The following is a 22,938-nucleotide window of genomic DNA, read 5'->3' as shown; positions in this document are numbered from 1 at the left end:
TGAGGTTATCCAGAGAGCCCCCTTACTTACTTAGCAAGTATAGGAGAAGCCTTGCAAATCATTTTTCATTTGCTAGAATTTTCTTTTCATCATTTTTTCTCCTCTCAAAAGGAAACTTTCCATCCTGCAGGAAGAACACAAAATAATTATCTCATTCAAGAGGTCAATGATAATGACTGTGATAAATGGTCCCAATAAAGAGATTCTTGGGTGAACAGGGATCTCCAAGCATTGCCACGATAGTACACAGAGAGTTGTATTTGTGGTTTATGTACACAAATAAGTTCTGATTGACAGAAGACTGTGGACTCAACAGCTGACATGTAAAAGAGTAGGATGAGGCCAGGCGTGGTGGCTCACGCCTATAATCCCAGCACTTTGGGAGGCCGAGGTGGGCAGATCACCTGAGGTCAGGAATTCAAGACCAGCCTGACCAACATGGTGAAACCCCATCACTACTAAAAATACAAAATTAGCCAGGTGTGGTGGCACATGTCTACAATCCCAGCTACTTGGGAGGCTGAGGCAGGAGAATCACTTGAACCTAGGAGGCTGAGGTTGCAGTGAGCTGAGATCACGCCATTGCACTCCAGCCTGGGCCACAAGGTGAAACTCCATCTCAAAAAAATAAAAAAAAAAACAAGAGCAGGATGCCAAATGAGCAGGATGCCTCCTTTCTGGGTCTCCTGCCCCCCTTGTATGTCTGCAGGACTACTGGGGGAGGTGACTCCCATGCTCTCTGCCTACATCAATTTGCTTCAGGCTGTACACTTGGCTGTCTCTCTTGGACAAAAACCACCATGTGCCCCAGTTGTGGTCCCTAATATATCCTCAATGCTGGCCAGACCACTCCTGCTCATTGGTCACCGCTCCACCCTGTCACCTTTACCTGATTGGATACCAGTTCTCCTCTGATTCACCCCTCATGCAGGCTGCAGCTTTGAGTTGCCCAGGAGGGCCATTGCTAACCCCTGAGCAACTGTCAAAGAAAAACAAGCCAGACACTAGTTAAAGCAACGAAAACAGATTATATGCAGTAATAAGGGGCAGTAGGGAAAAGAGCTGAGCTCTCTTCTGGTTTACCCAGAGGTGACAGCATTTTAAAGGGAGAATGGGAGTGGGAGTGGGAGTGGGAGTGGGAGGAGGCAAGCATGGACTAAAGGGAAAAATGATCAAGTGAAAATGCAGTCGGCCAGCTGTGTCTGCTAGCTGGTGATCAACAAGGTTGGGATTCTGTCCTCCCACAGAGACTGGGAGACAGAGGCCCTGGTGATAATCACATTTCAAAGGAATGGCTTTCAGGTCTTTGAGAAAGGTAAGTTGTAGGAGATACACACACATCTCAAAGGGGCAGAGGAAGGAGTCTCAACAGGAAGCCCTTTTCATGAATGCTTTGCGAAAGGGAGGTCAGGGGTCTATGTTAGGTGCTGGCTGCAACAAACAGTTAATTCTTTTGACAGCCAGGAACTTAAGGGGGGGGCTGGATGGTCCCAGAGATGCCACCTTAGGCTGCTAGAAGCCACGCTAGGGCTGGTCAAATCTCTTAGCAAGGGAGTTTGGAGTCATTAGGTGAAAAGAGTTCTTGGAGTTCTCCCTACCATCACACCAGACCCCAACCAGGGCCACTGACATTGCCCTTGCTATTTGCCTGCCTGCCAACAACCTCTGTTCTTGCCCATGAGCTGCTAACAGCCTCACCAATAATTGCTACTTACATATTTGACTCTGCAGCTCATAATCTGCTGCTGGCAGAGGAAGGACTGAACTTCCTTCACAGCTTGGACTCCTGGTGCTACAGCTTCATCAGCTTTTATACCCAGATTAGTTTCCTTCCCCAGTGCAACCATGAGCCACCACCCGGAGCTCCCAGTTATAGCCACACCCCGTGCAAAGAGCCACTGCCTACATCCCACCCAAGGCCCCACGTCTGAGCCTAGCATGGTGTATTCCTTCTTCTCCATTGTCGCCTCTCTCTCTGGAACACAATTGCACCTACGGTGTGGTTCCATCCCCCACCAAACATGCCCAGGTAAATTTGAACCCCAAGTGAGGGCAAAGCTCACATTTTTCACCTGGTGCTCCTAGACCTGTGTAAATAAACAGTTCTAACCATGCAGCCGGAAGCTATTTTATACTGTTATCTAATGTAGGTTTTGTTCCTGAATCTTTCCGCCCATTTGGGAAGCAGGTAGGACATTTGAAGCTCATTCCCTCAGGAAGTGATGGGGGATACAGCAGAACAAAGAGTCCAGTCTTAGCTTTTGAGTTTCAAATAGACCTTTGAAATTTATGCCAGAGAGCATATTTGCGGGGGGAAATAGGGGCAGGAGTTGAATTTTTAAATCCAAAGCCTGGGCTGGATGCAGTGGCTCACACCTGTAATCCCAGAGCTTTGGGAAGCCAAGGAGAGGATCACTTAAATCCAGGAGTTTGAGACCAGCCCGGGCAATATAGTGAGACTCTGTTTCTACAAAAAATAAACAAAAATTCACCAGGCACTGTGGAGTACCTACAGTCCTAGCTATTTAGGAGGCTGAAGTTGGAGGATCACTTGAGATGGAGAGTTTGAGGCTGCATGAGCCGTGATTGCGCCACTGCACTCTAACCTGGGCGACACAGTGAGATCCTGACTCATAAAATAAAATAAAATCTGGCAGGGTCCAGTGGCTCATGCCTGTAATCCCAGCACTTTGGGAGGCCGAGGTGGGCGGATCACCTGAGGTCAGGAATTCCAGACCAGCCTGGCCAACATGGTGAAACCCCATCTCTACTAAAAATACAAAAATTAGCCAGATGTGGTGTTGCTCGCCTGAAATTCCAGCTACTCGGGAGGCTGAGGTGGGAGAATTGCTTGAACCCAGGAGGTGGAGGTTGCAGTAAGCCGAGATGGTGCCACTGGACTCCAGCCTGGGTGCCAGAGTGAGGATCCATCTCAACAAAAAATAAAATAAAATAAAATCTAAAGCCTGATAAAAGTTCATGTCTCAATAAATTCAGCGTGATGAAGTACAGCAATAGCAGCTTCAAGACTGAGAGGAGAGGGGCAAATTGGGGGAGGAGGGAGAGGGCACTTAGGTGTGTCACTGAGAAGAGGCCCTGTTCCATGTCATGCTAGTTCCCTGGCCCATTCTCAAGGGTAAGAATGATGTCAGACCCCATCAAGTCTCACTGAGGATCCAAAAGCAGAGAAGACCAAAGGCGGATGTTCTGGGAGGCTCCTGCAGCTCAAGCTTTGGGCCCTTTACTTGCACCAGCCTCTTCCAAGGCCCTGGACCTAATTTCATATTAATGATTTTTATTTTCTTTAGAGAAGACCCCTAGAACTGCTTCAGGATCTGCCCCTGAAGAGGCCCTGAGCCTCACTTTCTCAGAAAGAAGCCCAGGACACTAGCCTGTTGGACGTAAGACCACAAAGAGCAAAAACACACCCTGGCTGAGGCCCCAGATCAACCAGCTCCCAGCCAAAGCCCCAGCTGACTGCAGTTGCAAGTGGTCTCGGACAAGACCAGGAGAAGAACCATCCATCCCACCTCAAATAGCTGACCCACAGAATCATAAACAAATAAGACAGTGTTGTCATAAGCCACTAAATCCAAGAGTGTTTTGTTATACAGAAATAGATAACTGATGCAGTGAATTTGGACAAGTCATTAAAAAAAAAAAAAGAATTTTTGGATGAGTCACTTTATTCACTCAAAATAATATTTACTGAGAAAAAGAAGTGAAGGGCGGCAGAATACACCACCCCAAAATATGCTATTTTGGCTTAAGAATTATTTTGAGTTAAAGGCATGAACACTGACATTTTTTCTTTCTGAAAGCAAATTCCCAGTGACAGTTGTTCTTGCAGGCCAGGTGCAGTGGCTCACACCTATAATCCCAACACTTTGGGAGGCCAAGGCAGGAGGATTGTTTGAGTCCAGGAGTTCAAGACCAGCCTCGGCAACATGGTGAAACCCCATCTCTATTAAAAATACAAAAATTAGCCAGGCGTGGTGGCACATGCCTATCATCCCAGCCACAAGGGAGGCTGAGACACAAGAATTGTTTGAACCCAGGAGGCAGAGGTTGCAGCGAGCCAAGATCGTACCACTATACTCCAGCCTGGGCCACACAACAAGACTTCATCTCAAAAAAAAAAAAAAAAAAAAAAAAAAGGCTAGATGCAGTGGCTCACACCTATAATCCCAGCACTTGGGGGTGCTGAGGCGGGCAGATTACTTGAGGTCAGGAGTTCGAGACCAGCCTGGCCATCATAGTGAAACCCCATCTCTACTAAAAAAATACAAAAATGAGCTGGGCATGGTGGCAGGCACCTGTAATCCCCACTACTCGGGAGGCTGAGGAAGGAGAATCACCTGAACCTCAGAGGCAGAGGTTGCAGTGAGCTGCAATCGCACCACTGGACTCCAGCCTGGATGACAAGAGCAAGACTCCATCTCAAAAAAAAAAGAAAAAAAGAAAAATATCTTACATCAGCAGGGCTCTCAAAGGCAAGCTCTGAATATAACAACTGGAATGGAAAAACTGAAAGAAGCTCTCCCAGTACCTAAGCAAAGCCATCCTCAATCCTAAAGCTGGGGGGCCCTGGAGTACCCTCCCCAGAAGTCTTTCTTACCCAGGATTCAGTGTACACAAATTGAAAGACTGAGGGAATGAGTAGGTTTCCTAACTCAGTTCTCCATGCCAAAGTTCATCCTCCTACGGGATGAGAGCAGGCTAGAACTATTTCAGGCCCAACGTCAACATCCTTGAGAAATTCTTATCTGGAAAGAGTGGGGAGGTCGCCATGGCAACCTGTCCCAGGCCCAGCCCTGGCAGAGCTCCAAGGCACACAAATAAAGCCATTGGAATGTGGTGCAGGGCTCAGGGCAGGATAACTAGAAAGTTGCCAAGTTTCCATGAAAACCAACAATGTGAGGCCTCAGCCTCTGGAAGATGTCAGTAGGGAAGCTTGGATCCCCACAGGGTCTACCCAAGGAAATATAACACATTCCTAAATAGCATATATGTGCGCGCACACAGGATCGCACGCACACAGCCTGCTTGGAGGACAGCGACACTGCTTCTTGAAAAAGAGGCTTGTTGAAAGGAGAGCACTGGCCTTAGAGCCAGACAGATTCCAGTACCCGCCCTGTCAATTCCTGGGAACCCTGGTCAGTTTCTGACAAGTTATCCTCGTGGCCACCTCCCTTGCCTTCTCCATGTCTTTGCTCCAAGGTCATCTCCATAAGACATTTCCTGGTTACTTTATTTATTTATGTATTTATTTTATTTATTTATTTTTCTTGAGATGGAGTCTCGCTCTGTCGCCCAGGCTGGAGTGCGATGGCACAATCTCGGCTCACTGCAACCTCCACCTCCAAGGTTCAAGCGATTCTCCTGCCTCAGCCTCCCAAGCAGCTGGGATTACAGGCATGTGCCACCACGCCCAGCTAGTTTTGTTTTTTTTTTTTTTTTTTTTTTTTTTTTGAGACGGGGTCTCGCTCTGTCGCCCAGGCTGGAGTACAGTGGCGCAATCTCGGCTCACTGCAAGCTCCGCCTCCCGGGTTCACGCCATTCTCCTGCCTCAGCCTCTTCGAGTAGCTGGGACTACAGGGGCCCGCCACCACGCCTGGCTAATTTTCTGCATTTTTTAGTAGAAACGGGGTTTCACCATGGTCTCGATCTCCTGACCTCGTGATCCGCCCGCCTCGGCCTCCCAAAGTGCTGGGATTACAAGCGTGAGCCACCGCGCCAGGCTAATTTTGTATTTTTAGTAGAGGTGGAGTTTCACCATGTTGGCCAGGCTGATTTTGAACTCCTGACCTCAGGTGATCCACCCGCCTTGGCCTCCCAAAGTGCTGGGATTACAGGCATGAGCCACCTTGCCCAGCCGCCCTAGTCACTTTAAATCAAATTGCAGGCTGGGCACAGTGGCTCACGCCTGTAATCCCACCACTTTGGGAGGCCAAGGCGGGTGGATTGCTTGAAGTCAGGAGTTCAAGACCAGCCTGACCAAAAGGGTGAAACCCCGTCTCTACTAAAAGTACAAAAGTTAGCCGAGCATGGTGGCGCATGCCTGTAATCCTAGCTACTTGGGAAGCTGAGCAGGAGAATTGCTTGAACCTGGGAGGCCAAGGTTGCAGTGAGCCGAGATCTTGCCACTGCACTCCAGCCTGAGTGACAGAGCAAGACTCTGTCTCAAAAAAAAAAAAAAAAAAAAAGAGAGAAATCATATTGCAGCCTCACCCATCCCCCACGCTCCTACTCTTCTTTATTTTTCTCCATGCTCTTAGCACCACCTGACATGCTCTATATTTTACTTCCTTATTTATTGCCTTGTTAACATCACTTCCACAGGGACAGGGATTTTTGTCCATTTTGCCCATGCTCTATCTCCCGCACCTAGAAAATACCTGGCATGTAGTAGGTGCACGAGGAAGATTGTTGAGTAAATGCATGGACTTCTGTGAACATTAGTTTTGTCATTAACAAAACAGGAGTCATTCTACCACCATAGGGTTAATGTGAGGGTTGAAGGAGATGCTATGGCATAAGTGCCCAGTCCTTAGCAGGGGTACCACTGTCACTTCTGGTTACATCCTCCATTTGGTGAGGCCCCCTTATCATCTTCCTGCAGTACTTAGATCACATTTAAGAACAATTTTCATGGTATCTTACTTTCTGCCTGGGAAGGGATATACCTGACCCCCGAGCCCAAGAATTTATCTGTGTCCTAGTCTTGCAAAACCACTCGACATTAAGCTGAGTGTGGTGGCTCACGTCTGTAATCCCAGCACTTTGGGAGGCTGAGGCAGGCGGATCACTTGAGGTCAGGAGTTCGAGACCAGCCTGGCCAACATGATGAAACCCTATCTCTACTAAAAATACAAAAATTAGCCAGGCATGGTGGTGGACACCTGAAATCCCAGCTCCCCAGAAGGCTGAGGCAGGAGAATCACTTGAAACCAGGAGGAAGAGGTTGCGGTGAGCCACAATGGCACCACTGCACTCCAGCCTGGGCGACAGAGCAAGACCCTGTCTCAAAAAAACAAACAAAACCACTAGACATTAAAGACAGCAGAATCAGAGATTCAGTCCACAGAGAATTTTGCTCTAAATATTTGTTAGGAGTTTGTGTAAATGAACTAATTCATTAATAGGAAAGCACATCTCCAAAAATATAAAGAAGATTTGAACAAGCAGGAAATGTTTCACCTGTAAAAGGAGAGGACAGATCATTTCTTACACCCTTAACACATAACAGGTGGTGTATTAGGCATCTGACATGCCTTCTGTCATTTCCGTTTGTGTCAACCTTATAAGGAAGGTATTTAAGAATGAAGAAACTGGACGGGTGCGGTGGTGCACACCTGTAATCCTAGCACTTTGGGAGGCCGAAGCAGGTGGATCACTTGAGGTCAGGAGTTCAAAACCAGCACGGCCAACACGGTGAAACCCCATCTCTACTAAAAATACAAAAAAATTAGCCAGGCGTGGTGGCAGGCACCTGTAATCTCAGCTACTTGGGAGGCTGAGGCAGGAGAATTGCTTGAACCTGGGAGACAGAGCTTGCAGTAAGCCGAGATTGTGCCACTGCACTCCAGCCTGGGCAACAGAGCAAGACTCTGTCTCGAAAAAAAGAATGAAGAAACTGAGGCCTAGATTAGGAAACTGGCCTGAAGTCTCACAGCAGTAAGAGGTGCAGCAGGAGTTGAACCCAGAATCAATCAAGCTCCAAAGCTTGTGTTCTTCCTGTTGTCCCACCCACCTCTTTGAAAACTCATTTAATAAAAGACCTCTCTGCCAAACTAAGGAGTTTGGATGTATTCTGTAAAATACATTCTAGATGCAACGCAATTCTAAAAATAAAAAAAACAACTGAATGTAAGTATTTGGGATCTACTAAGGAAGGAGGAATTATTTCTGCCCAAGATAAATCAGAAAAGCTACGGAGAGGAGGTGGCACTTCCTCCCGGCCTAAATGCTTTAGGGACTCGTATCCCATTAACTCATCTTTCCAGACTTCATCGCTGGCTTTTGGTTCTAACACATGACCATGAACAGCACTCTCTACTTATATGAGTTTTCCATCTTGTCATATTTTCAGCAGGTCATTCCTTTGGGATCCTTTATTTTTATTTATAGCCTTTTGCATCATCTGACTGCAAGAGTTTCGCGTGTTCTGGCAACAGCCAGTGTCTGGGGGATGGGAGTCTCTAAGCACTCCAAATTTTTAAGAAAGAGGGTATATGAATTTAAGGTAGCTTAAACTCTTCTAGAACATACAAAAAGATTAAGGAATAATGCCTTATAAATTTAATATAAATAAAATTAATATAATATAAATAAAATAATATGTAAATTATGTATATAATAAAATAAATTTTATTTAATAAAAATAAAATTAATATAATATAAATAAAAATTAATTTTAAAAATTAAAAAAAAGAAAGAGGGTATGGAAGTTTCTCCAGAATAGAAACGTGCAAAGTCTAAAATCAGGGGCTATATCTAGTAGTGTGCTGGAGTCTGCTTGAATCAACCCTTATGTTGAGTTACTTCAGGTAGCTTAAAATTAGATGAGGTACAGTTATTTACACCACAGAAATTGACAAATGCTATAAATCAAGACCTTTTTTTTTTTCCCTCCTATGGAGCCAGTTGTTAAACATTTACCAGCACATAACTGGCTATACCAGGTCTCCTGAAGCCCTGTCTATTATAAAACAGCAGAAAGAATCCTGGATTTGAAGTCAGGAAACTTGAGTTTTAGCCTGGTGCCATTATTAACTCACTGTAAACCTTAGACAAGTCATTTCACCTCTCTCAGCCTCAGTTTCTTTACCTAGGGGAATTGGCTACATTCAAAACCCAGGATCACCAGGTGGTAAGTTATTTCCCAAAAAAGAAAACAGGTTGGAGATTCTTCAAGCTGTTTTCGATATTTTAAAAAGAAAAAAAGAAAACCATGCATTAATCCTCTCGTAAGTCCACAAAGGTTAACTTAATTAACAGTGTTTAATGCTTAAAATCTTCCAAAATATGAAACTGATGGAGAAAAAGATAGTAAGAGGAGTCAGCTGTCTGTTCCCCTAAATCCAATGAATTGACCACCTGAAATGGGACAGTCACTGTTGGTCACTGATGATTCAGTGCTGAAGAAAACACTGCCCTGCCCTTGAGGAATTTACAGATTCGGGAGGCAGATAGACAGGCAAGTGTGCATCATAATAAATGGAATCTGTGTTCTGATGGGGTAAGAACTGGGCTTGAAGAGAGCATATAGCAGGGGCACTAACTGTTAGGAGGAGGCTTCTTGGGAGAAGGGACATCGAATGGGAATTAAAGCCCAGAGGTCCGGCCAGGCGTGATGGCTCATGCCTGTAATCCCAGCACTTTGGGAGGCCGAGGCGGGCAGATCACTTGAGCCCAGAAGTTCGAGACCAGCCTGGCCAACATGGTGAAACCCCGTCTCTACTAAAAATACAAAAATTAGCTGAGCATGGTGGCAGGCATCTGTGGTCCCAGCTACTCGGGAAGCTGAGGCAGGAGAATCTCTTGAACCCTGGAGTCAGAGGTTGCAGTGAGCCAAGATCACGCCACTGCACTCCAGCCTAGGCGACAGAGTCAGGCTCCATCTCATTAAAAAATAAAAATAAGAAAAAAAGCCCAGAGGTCAGACAGTAGGAACACTGGGGGAGTTGCAGTCATTGAGAGCAACAAAAAAAGTCTGGTACAAATTGATGCTGGGAAGGCACATAGGGCCTTTTGTATCAGGTGAGGGAATTCAGAATTTATCTTTAGCATCCTGGGAAGCCACTGAAAGGTGTGTGAACAGATGAGTAATTTGAGCTTTAGAAAACTCATTCAGGCTGTTGCATGGAGCATGAATGGAAAGGAAACTCCACTGGAAGCTTAGAGACCAGTTTAGAGGCTCTTGCGGCAAAATGAGGGCCTGGTGACCTGGGGTGGAGAATGGATGGATGAGAGGGGGCACTAGGGCTTCAGGAACAAAGTGCCACATACTAGGGAGCTGAAAACAACAGAAATGTATTCTCTCACAGTTCTAGAGGTTAGACAGCCAAAATCAAAGTGTCAGAGGGCCTCCACCCCCTCAAGACTCCGGGTGGAATCCTTCCTCCCCTCTTCTTAGCCATCTCATGCCACTTTCTGCCTGGGCCATCATGTGGGGCATTCTCCACCTGTGTCTTCATGTTGTTTTATGATAAGGACACCAATCATATTGGATTAATGACCCACCCTACTCCATTATTACTGTCTTAGAGTATTGGGGCTACCGTAACAAAATGCCACAGACTGGGTGGCTTATAAACAACAGAAATTTTTTCTCACAGTTCTGGAGTCTGAGAAGTTCAAGGTCAAGGTGGCAGGGCTGGGCATGGTGGCTCACACCTGTAATCCCAGTACTTTGGGAGGCCAAGGTGGGAAGATCACTTGAGGTCAGGAGTTTGAGACCAGCCTGGCCAACATGGTGAGACTGTCTGTACTAAAAGTACAAAAATTAGCCGGGTGTGGTGGTGCACACATATAGTCCCAGCTACTCAGGTGGCTGAGGCAGCAGATTCACTTGAACCCAGGAGGCAGAGGTGGCAATGAGCCAGGATTGCGCCACTGCACCCCAGCCTAGGCAACAGAACAAGACCCTGTCTCAAAAGAAAAGAAAAAAAAAGATCAAGGTGCCAGCAGATTTAGTGTCTGGTGAAAGTCTAATTTCTCATAGAGCCTTCTCACTGTGTCCTCACATGTTGGAAGGGGTCTATTTTATGAGGACACTAATCCCATTCTTGAGGGCTCCACCCTCATGATCCAATCACCTCCCAAAGGCCCCCCACCTCCTAATACCATCACCTTGGCCATCAGGCTCTCAACATATGCATGGTGAGAGGGTGACTATTCAGACTACGGCAATGACTTCATCTTAACTAATTATGTCTGCAACAATCCTATTTCCAAATACAATCACATTGTGTGATACTGGGGGTTAGGATGCAAACATAACTTTTTAGGGCCGGGCGCAGTGACTCACGCCTGTAATCCCAGTACTTTGGGAGGCTAAGGTGGGCGGATCACCTGAGGTCGTAAGTTCAAGACCAGCCTGGCCAACATGGTGAAACCCCGCCTCTACTAAAAATACAAAAATTAGCCAGGCATGGTGGCGGACACCTGTAGTCCCAGCTACTCGGGGAGGCGTGAGCCACCGTGCCCGGCCTCCAGGGCTCTCTATTAAAAAGAAATAAAGGCAGAGATTGCAGGGAGCCAAGATCGTGCCATTGCCCAGCCTGGGCAACAGAGCATGACTCCGTCTCAGGAAAAAAAAAAAAGAAAGAGAGAGAGTAGATTTGAGATAGGAAATAAGCAGTTGCTGCCACGGTCCTCCCTTTGGCTAGCAACATTCAAACACATTGTCTTCCCGTGAAGAAAATGCATTTGGAGGCCAGGCACAGTGCCTTACACCTGTAATCCCAGCACTTTGGAAGTCCGAGGCAGGTGGGTCACTGGAGGTCAGGAGCCCAAGACCAGCCTGGCCAACATGGTGAAACCCCATTTCTACTAAAAATACAAAAATTAGCCGGGCATGGTGGCACATGCCTGTAATCCCAGCTACTCAGGAGGCTGAGGCAGGAGAATCACTTGAGCCGGGAGGTGGAGGTTGTAGTGAGCTGAGATCACACCACCACACCACCGCACTCCAGCCTGGGAGACAGAGCAAGACTCCGTCTCAAAAAAAAAAAAAAAAAAAAAAGAAGAAGAAAGAAAAAGGAAATGCATTTGGCCCTCCCCAAGGGATACAGCGATAAAGTTACATCTAGTTACTAAATCCAGCTCAAAGTCCAGGATCTCTAGAGGATTTGGGTCAGGATGTGGCTTCTCATGACTAGAGATCTATAAGCTTAAAGACAATTTATCTCTCCCTAACAGGATAAGTGCAATAAAAACTCCCTTTGGGAAAAAAAGAACATGGCGAACACTCAGCGGTCTCTGGTCCATAGCACTTGTACAGTCCTGCAGGGCAGGAGTAATGGGGACTCGCTATCCCTGCAGTAGAGTTCCTTGGCTGGTCAATCTACAGCCCTTAGTTTTGTTCTCTGGAAGGATTCTCCTTGCTTGCTATTCCCCATGGCTGCGTCTGGGGAGGGCACTATGGGGAAGGCCATTCCTAGAGGCTGAAGAGCTTTAGCAGACCTCTCCCGCCCATGTAGATCAGGCCCCATCAACTGCCTTGGGGCCGAACAGTCACAGGCTGTGCTGAATGACACAGCTGAATGGGGCAGGCCCTTTGACAATCCAAACCTTCAAGATCTTAGTAGGCTTCATCTGTTTGCTTTAGTTTCATGAATGACCCACATCAAAAGATCTTATTTAGATACAGCTTTTAAGTCTGAAGACCTTACTTTTACCTCTGTATTCTACCAGTCCTCTTCTCACATAATTTAAAAGTCTTTGTCTTGAGACAATTCAAGATGATAGATGGGTTTAATGCTACCACCCTTTGAAATGTAATTATTATAGGCTGGGCGCGATGGCTCATGCTTGTAATCCCAGCACTTTGGGAGGCTAAGGCAGGCAGATCACTTGAGATCAGGGGTTCAAGACCAGCCTGGCCAACATGGTGAAACCCCGTGTCTACTGAAAATACAAAAAATTAGCCGGGCATCGTGGTGTGTGCCTGTAAACCCAGCTACTTGGGAGGCTAAGGCAGGAGAATTGCTTGAACCCAGGAGGCAGAGGTTGCAGTGAGCCGAGATCATGCCACTGCCCTCTAGCCTGGGCGACAGAGTGAGACTCCATCTCAAAAAAAAAAAAGAGCTTGAGACCAGCATGGGCAACGTGGAAAACAGTTGTCTCTACTAAAAATACAGAAGAATTAGCTGGGCATGGTGGCACACGCCTGTAGTCCCAACTACTCAGGAGGCTGCGACACAAGAATCTCTTCAACCCAGTAGGCAGAGGCTGCAGTGAGCCAAGATCGCACCACTGCACTCCAACCCAAGCAGCAGAGCAAGACTCTGTCTCGGAAAGGAAGGGGAAGGGGAAGGGGAAGGGGAAGGAAACGAAACGAAGGGAGGGAGAGGAGGGGAGAGGAGGGGAGAGTAGAGGAAAGGAAAGGGGAAGGGGAAGGAAACAAAACGAGGGGAGGGGAGGGGAGAGGAGAAAAACTGATCTGATAGAAAAACTACTGCTTCTGCTGCCGCTACCACCACCAAGCATAATGCTACTATTTCACTTGGACCAGGATCAACTCAGCTTGCAATTACTGCAGCTTTGAAAGCCATTCACCTCTGCCACCACCCTTACCAGGAAAATGATTTCCACTAACACTGAGTTCACTATGGGCCCGTGCTGTGCCAAGTGGTTCCATGTGCTTTATTTCATTTAACCCTCCCTCTCTTCCTTCAGGTCTCAGCCCAAATGGCACCTCCCCTTTGAATCTCCTCCACAGTGGAGTGCCCCCTTTATTCTCTATCCTAAACCCTTCACAGAACATATATCAATGTATAATTATTTTATTCCACTTACTTTTAGTTGAATGAATGTTGAACGCCAATAACCACTCTCCAAGTTGATTGCCATTATCTTATTTTACGTCTAAGAAAATTTAAGTTCAGAGATTAAGTACTATAATTAGCTCAGAGATTAAATACTATAATTTGCTGAAGATTGCACAGCTAGCAAGTGGCACACCTGACACTGGAACCTAGACATACCTGACTCTAAAGCCCATGTTCTTAATAATACCACTTCTGAAAACCTTCAACAAATGAGAGGAATAGCCAGGAATTGGGGAGAGGGAAGAACAGACAGGAGTATATCTGGGTCATAGCAGAGTTGAAAGACCAAGGAGCTTTATACTAGAAATGGTTCAGAAGTAACCCTGAAAAGCAAAGAGGAATCCTTACCCGCTTCCTGATCCCAGGTATTTGAGAAGTAGACAAGGAGTGGCATCCTTTTGAGAGAGCTACAGAGGAAATCTCAGATGATGTCTGAGTTTCTGTCAGGCACAGATGTAGAGGTAGAGACAGAGTTTCCATGAAGAGCTTACATTCTAGAAGGGTTTGCTTAGCATGGGATGAGCCTTCAGCAGGTGCAGGGGGAATCTTTGGAGGAGCAAAGCAGCGGGAAGAGGCAACACAGAGTAGAATGGAGTGGAGGCTATGAAAGAAGAGGTCATAGGGTAATAGAGGGTATTACAGATTATGGGGATGCTAATATTGTGAACATTAAATCAAGGATTAGAGGATTGCGAGGGAGGTCAGGCCCAACTGGCCACAACATTTGCAAGGAATCTGTCCTGGCAGTCTGTTAATGGGCAGGGGGGAATTTAGGGCATTCTGGAAAAATCAGTCCTGTCCTAAGTTGGTAATGCTTTTGAAGACACTCTCATCCAGGTAAACTGGCCAGTGATAGTTCTATTGAGTCCCCAGGACTCTATCAACAGTTGAACAAAGCAGAGGGAGGGTAGAAGAGTGAGTGGGCATGATTCAGGCCTCCAGGAATGTGTCAGCAACGGCCTGCATTGATTTATTTCTAATGTGATCATATAGCGTAACGGGGTAAGCCTAGAAGTTCCTGGACAAGAGATATTATGTTTATTCAGCTCTGAAACTCCAAAATATAACAGATTCCCACTGCATATACTAGAAGGTGGCTCATTAAATGCTTGTTGAAGAAATAGATGAACAAATTATATATACTGTTTATTCTATTTGTGATGGCATTTAGCACAGCCATATAGCAATATAGAGTACTACAGAGCATTCAAATTCAAGATTAGATCAATAGTCCCCTTCCGCCGGGTGTGGTGGCTCACACCTGTAATCCCAGCACTTTGGGAGGCCGAGGCAGGCAGATTGCCTGAGCTCAAGAGTTTGAGACCAGCCTGGGCAAGCCGGTGAAACCCTGTCTCTACTAAAATACAAAAAATTAGCCTGGTGTGGCCGCGTGCACCTGTAATCCCAATTACTCAAGAAGCTGAGGCAGGAGAATTGCTTGAACCCAGGAGGCAGAGGTTGCAGTAGCCAAGATCACACCACTGCACTCCAGCCTGGGTGACAGAATGAGACTCCGTCCCCCAAAAAAAAAAAAAAAAAAAAAAAGTCCCCTCTACCTACAAGAAAATCCCTGAAATATAGCAAATTTGTATTATAATGAAAGTAGCTCAGAGATCACAAATGAATACATTTAATGTTAGGAAAAAATGAAGATTATTTACATGACTGGAAAAATATTCAAGGTAAACTGACATTTTCACTGAAAACACTCTTTATTTGGAATGTTGGTTTTGGAACTGAGCCTGCAATTTCTCTAGACTACTTTCCCCAAGGGACTCAGTGCAACACTAGACCTTCTGTTTAACACAGCAAAGCTGATGCTATAAAACAACGTGCAGCCATCACCATTAAGTAAAAGTATTAAGCAAAACTAGTAATATCAGTGGTTTAAAAGTTGCCACCTGAATTAATGCAGCCATTACCAGTGTTAATAAACCCCTTTAAAGACATGGTAAAATGCTTTGGAAATAATACTATTTAAAAAAAGCTGCCTTCTGCCACGGCTGCCTTTGGAGAGCAGCAGCCATGGCTCTGCGCTACCCTATGGCCATGGGCCTCAACAAGGGCCACAAGGTGACCAAGAACGTGAGCAATCTCAGGCACAGCTGCTGCCGCAGGCGCCTGACCAAACACACCAAGTTTGTGCAGGACATGACCTGAGAGGTGTGTGGCTTTGCCCCTTACAAGTGTTGCGCCATGGAGTTACAGGTCTCCAAGGCCATGGAGTTACTGAAGACCTCCAAGTTTATCCAGAAAAGGCGGGGGGAGGGGGGGCGGGCACAGTGGCTCAGCCTGTAATCCCAGCACTTTGGGAGGCTGAGGCAGTTGGATCACCTGAGGTTAGGAGTTCGAGACCAGCCTGGCCAACATGGCAAAACCCTGTCTCTAATAAAAATACAAAAATGAGCCGAGTGTGGTGGCACATGCCTGTAATCCCAGCCACTCGGGAGGCTGAGGCAAGAGAATTGCTTGAACCCAGGAGGCAGAGGTTGCAGTGAGCCGAGATTGCACCACTGCACTCCAGCCTGGGCAACAGAGCGAGACTCCGTCTCCAAAAGAAAAAAAAAAAAAAAAAAAGAAAAGAAAAGGGTGGGGATGCATATCCATGCCAAGAGGAAGTGGGAGGAGCTGAGCAATGTCCTGGCTGCCATGAAGAAAGCCACTGCCAAGAAAGACTGAGCCCCTTGCCCTGCCCTCTTCCTGAAATAAAGAACAGCTTGACAGAAAAAAGAAAAAGAAAAAAAAAAGCTGAATACAAAATTGTATAAAAAGTATATTCTTTTTTATTTTTTATTTTTATTAATTTATTTTCTATTTTTTTGAGATAGAGTCTGGCTCTGTCACCCGGGCTGGAATGCAACAGTGCCATTATGGTCCACCGCAGCCTTGAATGCCTGGGCTCAAGCTCTTCTCCTGCTTCAGACTCCAAAGTAGCTAGGACTACAGGCGTATGCCACCACACCAGCTATTTTTTTTTTTTTTTTTTTTTGTGGAGATGGGTCTCACTTTGATGCCCAGGCTGGTCTCAAACTCCAGGTCTCAAGTGATCCTCCCATCTTAGTCTCCAAAGGGCTGGGTTTACAGGCATAAGCAGCACACCCAGACCCCAAAAAGTACATTCTTAAATTTGACAAAACATGTGCAAAACTTCAATCCTGACCACTCTGGCAGAATATCACTAAGAGAAATTAAAGAAGATCTAAATAAATGGAGAGATATACCATATTCATGGATTGGAACACTCAATACTGTTAGAATGCGTTAGTTACTGTAAAACCACAAATGCCCATCATCAACAATTCATTGTTCAAAATGGTTGCTTACATTTTATATTATTAACATCTGAAAAGCATAAGCATTTGTATTAAATTTGGTGTGTTTCTGCGTAAGCTCAACAGAAAAGTAGTTTCTAAACCTGCAAAGAAGATGACCAGAGCTTAGACTGTAGATTTTTTACTGAAGGAATATCCTACCAGTGAGCAAATCTCTTTGGCTTTTTTCAGCTTTAACAGTCTGAGACTAAGCCTCAGCCTCACAGGTAGAAGCAATATGTGAACTAATTTCTCAAGATGATATTCCTGAAATAGTCCCTAGGGCAAGAAATCTTCATTTTCTCACATGTAAAATGAGATGAATTCCTGTGTTGAGTGATAGGGCTATATTACAGATAAATTTGGATCTTCGGGATACTGGAAAGTCACCATTAGTAATTTTTAGTGAAAATCATTCCCAACATTAAGAGTCAGGTTTAAGAAGAAGAATCAGCAAGGGAGACTGAAAAGGAATGTCTGGTAGAATGGGAGAAAAACTTGTGTGGCATCCTAGAAGCCAAGTGAAGAAAGACGGCCGGGCATGGTGGCTCATGCGTGGTGGCTCACGCCTGTAATCCCAGAACTTTGGGAGGCTGAGGAGGGCAGATCACCTGAGGTCAGAAGTTCGAGACCAACCTGACCAACATGGAGAAAACCCATCTCTACTAAAAATACAAAATTAGCCGGGTGTGGTGGCGCATGCCTGTAATCCCAGCTACTCCGGCGGCTAAGGCAGGATAACCACTTGAACTCTGGAGGCGGAGGTTGCAGTGAGCCGAGATTGTGCCACTACACTCCAGCCTGGGCAACAAGAGCAAAACTCTGTCTCAAAAAAAAAAAAGAAGGAAGAAAAAAAGATGACTAGGTACTGTATCAATCAGGATCTAATCAAGAAAATCAGTCTAGGTATTTCAAATAGAATAAATTAATAATGAAACTGGCTACAAGAGTATTAAAAGGGAAGGAGTATCAAATGAGGGGAGATGAGATTACTCAAAGATCAGTAACTTCAGGAAACCATTACCACCTTGGGACAGAGGAACAAAAACCTTACCCAAAACTCAGAGACAGGATCTCTGAGGATTCTCTAAGGATTCTGTTGGCTGTGGGATCCCAGTTGTTTAAACAGGAACCCAAGAGTCTGTACTTCCAAGTCATTGCTCCTGTCCCTGCAGCCACCTCTCAGATCCATTACAACCATTTTCTTTTTTTTTTTTTTTTTTTTGAGACGGAGTCTCTCTCTCTTGCCCAGGCTGGAGTGCAGTGGCACGATCTCGGCTCACTGCAACCTCTGCCTCCCAGGTTCAAGCAATCCTCCTGCCTCAGCCCTCCTAGTAGCTGGGATTACAGGCATGTGCCACCATGCCCGGCAAATTTTTGTATTTTTAGTAGAGATGGGGTTTTGCCATGTTGGCCAGGCTGGTCTCAAACTCCTGACCTCAGGTGATCCACTCGCCTCAGCCTCCCAAAGTGCTGGGATTATAGGCGTGAGCCACTGCATTACTACCATTTTCACTGGAGCCAGTGCCATCACCATCAATTACCTCTGCTGGCCAAAGATGCCACCAGAATCCAAAAGCAGGAAGAGAGTCAATTCCTCCTTCCATCCTCCAGTATCACACCAATGCCTTTCATCGTCAGAACATAAACAGAAGCCAGCTAGCAAGGAAGCCTAGAAAATACAGTTTGTCACTCTCTGAAATGTCTACCAGAGTGCAGAAGAGCAGGTGAGAGCAACAGCACAAGTTATTGGTTACCCAGCATGTTTTGTCACTCTACCTACATTTAACTTTTTTTTTATTTTTTCAGATAGAGTCTCACTCTGTTGCCCAGGCTAGAGTGCATGGCAGTGGCGCAATCACGGCTCACTGAAGGCTTGCCTTCTCGGGCTCAGGCCATCCTCCTACCTCAGCCTCCTGAGTAGCTGAGACTACAAGTCACTCACTATGTTGCCCAGGCTGGTCTTGAACTTCCGAGCTCAAGGCATCTGCCTGCCTCAGCCTCCCAAAGTGCCAGGACTACAGGCATGGGCCACCGCTCCCAGCCTATATTTAACTTTCATACAACAATTAAAACTACTTCATGCTCTTCTCCTTGAGTATGCAAATAATCTCTCCCACAAAGACCCATTCTCTTCCTCAAACATGTGAGATATAAAATCCACCTCTGGTCGGGCGTGGTGGCTCACGCCTGTAATCTCAACACTTTGGGAGGCTAAGGAGGGTGAATCACCTGAGGTCAGGAGTTCGAGACCATCCTGGCCAACATGGTAAAACCCTGTCTCTATTAAAAATAAAAATAAAATAAAATAATTAGCCAAGTGTGGTGGCGGGCACCTGTAATCCTAGCTACGCGGGAGGCTGAAGCAGGGGAATCACTTGAATCTGGCAGGCAGAGGTTGCAGTGAGCTGAGATGGTGCCACTGCACTCCAGCCTGGGTGACAGAGTGAGACTCCATCTCAAAATAAATAAATAAATTTAATTTAATTTAATCCACCTCTGAATTTATCTTTTAGCCCAATCACAATCCCATCTGGACATTCAATAACTCAAAGACTAAGTTGAAGTTAGTTACCAACACTGCCTCATCTTACAATGTTGTTGTCTATAAACCTTTTGGGGCTCCCTATTTATCTTCAGATTATATACAGTGAAAATCCAGCCGGGTGCTCAGTGGCTCATGCCTATAATCCCAGCATTTTGGGAGGCCAAGGTGAAAGGATCGCTCGAGCCCAGGAATTCAAGACCAGCCTGGGCAACAAAGTGAAACCCCATCTCTACAAAAAATTCTTTTTAAATTAGCTGGACATAGTGACGCACACCTGTAGTTCCAGCTACTCAGGAGGCTGAAGCAGAAGGATCACTTGAACCCAGAGTTTCAAGGCTACAGTGAGCTATGATTGTACCACTGCACTCCAGTCTCAGCGACAGAGTGAGATCTCATCTTAAATAAATAAATAAAGTCTCCCACATTTGGGGTTTAAGGACCTATCAAGCTAGACCAAAGTCTTCCTTTTTTTTCCCGATTAGCAACAGTTGCACGTCATTGGCTATGATATTGGCACTGTACAAAGCTTGATCTTCCTTTCACAACTTCTTACTGATTAGATTGACCTGTATTTCATTTCCCAAACACACCTTGTATATTTCTCCCTCTAAGCTTTTGAGCTTCTCATTACTCCCACCCAAAATGCTTTCCCCATTCTCTTTTTCTTTTCTATCTCCTCTGCTCCAAACCTACCAATTTTTCAAGGTATGGCTCAGGTTCAATGTCTGCACAGAGCTCTCTCCCAAAGGCACCAGCCCTCTGGGACAAACTCACCCCCTTGAGTTTGATTCTTCCTGGCTTCCCCACAGCACCTAGTAGCACAATGCCTCCCACATATCCATTTACTGACAAATATCTGGCAGTGGAGGATAGGGAAAAGGCAACACATAACTAGCTATTAATTCAAAGCCCAAGGCACTTATTGCCCAACATCAGCTTCCTGTAGGCTCCCATCATCCCTACTCAGGCTCTGTTTGATTCTGAATTAAAATCTGAAGCAGTACATCAATTCACCACAGCAAACCTTAAAGGAGTTCAGCTGGTCTCCAGAGACACTGTTCTCAGATTACTACCAAGCTAGCAACCTGGTTGAGGTCATTAGCAAACCACACCGTTTGCCAGCTAACATCAAGTCAAAGACAGGCAAACAAAATGCTTTCAAAGGGGCATTGCTCAACAGGAATTGTTCACCCTGAGAAAACGTGCAGGACACTGAAGAGCTAAGACCTAGAACTCAACACATTCCTGCTTAGCCATCCTGGGCTCGTTCCCAACAAAGGCTAGAAGATGCAAAGCCATTGCAAGTGTCCCTTCTCTCCAGGGGTTTTAAGATGTGATTTGGAATGCTAATTTCTACCAACAATGAAATTGTGCATAAACACAAAGGGCAATTAGCAAAGAGCCTAGAGACATAGTTTTTGTCCCACTTCTGCCCTGGATGAACCTTGTACTTTTCCCTCCCCTGATCTTAGTTTTCTTATCTGAAATACGAGGGGGTTGAACTAGATCATCTTCAAGGACCCTTCCAATCATGAAATCCAAAAACATCTTTAATTGCTTTCTGCTTTCCTTGTTACAAGATGTGCAATTATTCATTGAAGACCATTACTATCTATTATCTTGGAGGCTATTATTTATTATCTCGGAAGCTACCATGTATGACTGTTAGACTTGTGCACTGAACAAATCCAGAGAGCACCATTCATATTATAGTCTATGTAAACTACATTCCTGTGTTGGGCAGTGTACAACCTGAATATCCATATATAACAGCCCTGATTATGCTCTTCAATTTTGTAAATAGTTAAGGTTTTACTTTTTATTTTCCTTTTTTTTTCTTTGGACAGGGTCTTATTCTGTTGCCCAGGCTGGAGTGCAAGTGGTGTGATCCGTGGCTTACTGCAGCCTCAACCACCCAGGCTCAAGTGATCCTCCCACCTCAGCCTCCCAAGTACATGGGACTACAGGCATGTGCCACCATGCCCAACTAATTTAAATTTTTTGTATTTTTTGTAGAGAAGAGGTTTCACCATGTTGCTCAGGCCGGTCTTGAACTCCTTGCCTCAAGCGATCTGCCTACCTCCACCCCCTAAAGTGCTGGGATTACAGACATGAGCTACCACACCCGGCCTCTTTTATCTTCTTCATATCCATTATTTCCTGAACTTGGTTCCTGCTGGCAGAGCTGAAACTATATTAATATGTAGTACTGACTGACCAAAGTATTCTCTTATTAACGAACTCCTAATCATGTACATTGAATGAGAATAATAATAATGTTAATATTTATTGACATTTGTAAATATGTATTGATCACCTACCATGTGCAAGATACTTGACATGTATTACTACATTTGTTCCTTAAGAAATCCTATTAGTATAAATTACTATCCTCATCTTTGGATGATGATGTCGTTTGGATGTGTGTCTCCTTCAAATCTCATGTTGAAATGTGACCTCCGATGTTGGAGGTGGGCCTGGTGGGAGGTGTTTGGGTCTTAGGGGCAGATCCCTTATGAATGGCGTGGTGCCCTCCCCTGGTAATGAGTGAGTTCTTGCTCTGGTAGTTCACACAAGGTCTGGCTTTTGAAAAAAGCCTGGCATCTCTCTTGCTGTCTCTCTTTCACCACGTGAGAGAGGGGTGAGATGGTCATAAGGAGTATGAGCGAAGGTGATAATATTTTGATCCTCAAGGCAAGGACCTAAGCTGAAATGCCCATTTGAAGTGAATAATACACAAGCCATTTCTTCCCAACAGTTATCACTGAGCAAAGAGGAAGAAAGAGTCAGATTTAAATAAAAAGACAGAAAAAGATGCTCTAACGTGAAACACTGTGTACAGAGTCCAGAGAGGGAGGAAAGTCAAAACCTAGCACAGTCCTGGCCAGGCGCAGTGGCTCACGCCTGTAATCTCAGCACTTTGGGAGGCTGAGGCCGGTCAATCACCTGAGGTCAGGATTTCGAGACCATGCTGGCCAACATTGTGAAACCCCGTCTCTACTAAAAATACAAAAATTAGCCAGGTGTGGTGGTACATGCCTGTAATCCCAGCTACTTGGGAGGCTGAGGCAGGAGAATTGCTTGAACACGGGAGGCACAGGTTGCAGTGAGCCGAGATTGCGCCACTGCACTCCAGCCTGGATGACAGAGTGAGACTCTGACCCAGAAAAAAAAAAAAAAAAAAAAAAAAAAAAAAAAAACCTAGGACAGTCCTAAAACAGAGGTCGTCTTGCCCTAAATCAGGATCAGGTAACAGCTTCACCTTCTCACCCAGGGCTCCAAGTCACCCGATTCTCCCACATGCCTGCAGGCTGTGTGTTATGCAAGTCACTGGATTACAAGAACAGCAGTGAAATTAAACAGTTAAATCTCTGCATCTTTGCTTTTCATGCCTAAAGTCTCTCCATGTGAAAAAAAATCTAGTGTGATTTTTTTCCCCCATAACTGTGTGGCTCCTTGCATTGTTCCAGATTTGAAATAATGATTGATATAGAACATGGTTCTAAAAATGTTAATAAATTTT

The 22,938-nt window shown here is 45.4% G+C and overlaps 1 pseudogene; it reads left to right on the top strand.

Annotated features, from left to right (window-relative positions):
• Positions 1–15,581: 15,581 nt before the first annotated feature.
• On the top strand, positions 15,582–16,235 carry LOC100581255 (annotated as a pseudogene).
• Positions 16,236–22,938: the final 6,703 nt, after the last annotated feature.

Source organism: Nomascus leucogenys, chromosome 24 (assembly GCF_006542625.1).
Source record: "Nomascus leucogenys isolate Asia chromosome 24, Asia_NLE_v1, whole genome shotgun sequence".
In the NCBI taxonomy this organism is placed as follows: domain Eukaryota; kingdom Metazoa; phylum Chordata; class Mammalia; order Primates; family Hylobatidae; genus Nomascus; species Nomascus leucogenys.
Note: the sequence above shows the minus strand (reverse complement) of the source record. Positions and strands in the feature narration are given on the sequence as shown.